This window comes from Amphimedon queenslandica, unplaced genomic scaffold, assembly GCF_000090795.2.
Source record: "Amphimedon queenslandica unplaced genomic scaffold, v1.1 AMPQUscaffold_13440, whole genome shotgun sequence".
NCBI lineage: Eukaryota > Metazoa > Porifera > Demospongiae > Haplosclerida > Niphatidae > Amphimedon > Amphimedon queenslandica.
This window is the reverse complement of record NW_003546324.1, coordinates 264,824-267,345: the sequence shown is the minus strand read 5'-3', so window position 1 is coordinate 267,345 and position 2,522 is coordinate 264,824.

Below are 2,522 nucleotides of genomic sequence, written 5' to 3'. Positions count from 1 at the left end.
TATACACACTCTTCCCCTGTGTTGTCACTGCATGCATGATGTGTCAGTGTTGCATGCATTTAATATTTAATAATTAGATCTTCTTCCTTGTGAAAATCAGATGCCTTGTCTTAATGGAGGCAATTGCACTCAAAATGACACTAATGGAGAATATGTTTGTTCCTGTTCAGTTGGTTATACTGGATTTACTTGTGACACTGATATTGATGAGTGTATGGCATTTTTGTAGTCAGACAAATTTCTATTACATGTACAGTTGTAGTGTATACACTAATGTAATATGGGCTGTCTACAATCACTGGACTGGAAAGGTGGAATGGAATAGTGGAATGGCTACTGCAAATATTAATGTGTAGGCATTAGACATAATTTTTGTATCAGAAGTCCCCTAGTTATGTTAGGAGTCCCCTAGTTATGTTAGGAGTCCCCTAGTTATGTTAGGAGTCCCCTAGTTATGTTAGGAGCCCCTAGTTATGTTAGGAGCCCCTATAGTTATGTTAGGAGCCCCAAGTTGTGTTAGGAGCCCCTAGTTGTGCTAGGAGTCCCCTACTTATGTTAGGAGTCCCTAGTTATGTTAGGAGCCCCTAGTTGTGTAAGGAGTCCCCTACTTATGTTAGGAGTCCCTAGTTATGTTAGGAGCCCCTAGTTATGTTAGGAGCCCCTAGTCATGTTAGGAGTCCCCTGTCTGTTCTGGTTTCTTTCCGTTTCTACTTTACTACTAAACAGCCCACTACCCATAATAATTCTTTGTTTTTAATACTGCATCAAATTAATCAAAATCATTCCAGTATTCCATTCCAGTGTTCCAGTCCACCTTTCTAGTCCAGTGATTGTATACTGTAATATGGCATAATTTGTGTTGATTCTAAATTTTAAAGGACTTTTCAAGTTTCTTCATTGTTCATTCAAGCCTAAGTAAGTTTCAATTAAACTTGCTTCAAATTTCCTCCCAAATTTGGCCAAGAATCATTACAAGGAATGATTGAAAATGGCTAGGAAATAATTATCTCTTGACTACATTTTCAAATCTCTTGACTACATTTTCTGATGAAATTTCCTTATGTGTATTAAGTAATGTGTCTTAAGTATAGAGTTACATTTTTTTTAAATTTAAACTTTTTCCAATAAAACCAGTGGCGTAGCCAGACCTTTTGTGATGCCTGCATAGATACTACATGTAGTATCTATGATGCCTGGGCCGGGGGGCAAAAATAATTGGCACGCGAAGCGCACTGAAAAATTTTCACGCTGTTAATGTTATTCATGATGGGCATGGTCAATTAAACCGGTGGAAAATGGCTGCTTTTGAGTAGAATTTGTATGAGATCGCTGGTTTTTGTGTTAAATCTCACAAAATACTATTGCTAAGCAATCAAAATCAAGGAAAGAAGTCATATTCTTGTAGAGCAGTGCTCAATAATCTCTGGTAAACAATTGATCATTGATATTTCAACTGTCTAATTATTTGACCTGGGATCTGATACCCGGGCCCAGGCCCGGCAGGCCCGGGTGTAGCTACGCCACTGAATACAACTCCATTCAAGGTATAATGGAGAAGCTCGAAGATTAATGACTTCATAATTACAACAATACAAATACAAATAATAATAATAATGAAGCACCATGGTGCGTGGACTCGCCTGCTGAGATTCACCTGAGGGATAATGTGTTACTTGTATTGCCTCCATCATGATATTATATATATAAGCAACTTGATATTTGAAAAAAGGATAATAGATTTTGACAAAGTGCACCAATGCAATTAGCCAATTACTGCACTGATCCATAAAATAAATTATAGGTGTGGTCAGCACCTAGCACTTGCACTGCAGTGCAGATAAACATGGCACGTGGGTGGGAGAAAGAAGAAAAGCTGAAATTTATTTTAGCATCTGAAGCTCTATTCAAAGAAAGAGTAAGCACAAAAAATTTGCCTAGATATTTAAAAGAGACTGAGATAGTTTGGTTGCTCTTGCTTTCCCTAGTGCTGCCTGAAAATTTTTTGAAGAGGCTAAATCACAAACTTTGAGCAACTGTAACTCGCAAACAAAAAAGAGATTAGAAAATCCCCACATATTTTTTAATCTAGGTACTTTTCTCTACCTATCAATGCTAATTTTGACCAAATAGAGTGAAACACGAAGATTTGGCTAGGAAAAGTGGTCTATTCTTGAAAATATTCCGCTTTTGCTACCACGGATTGCTATGAAAATACAACGGAGCTAAATAAATTATCTTTTTCTCAAAGCTTAAAAAGAATTATAACTCAGGAGAGCTTAGTAAAAAAGATATTGACTAGGAATTAACAGGAATTTTCGTGACAGAATGACAGACAGACAGAATGACAACCCAACTGCTTAGTACCCGCCTACGCAAGCGTGGCGAGTCCAATAATAATAACTATAATAATAATAATTTTCTAATTGAACACAAGAATGCAAGACATTAAAGGCTCCACCTGTCAGTAATTTACAACTAATTCACCAATTAAATTAGCCATTAAGCTCAGCCCAATTCGTACG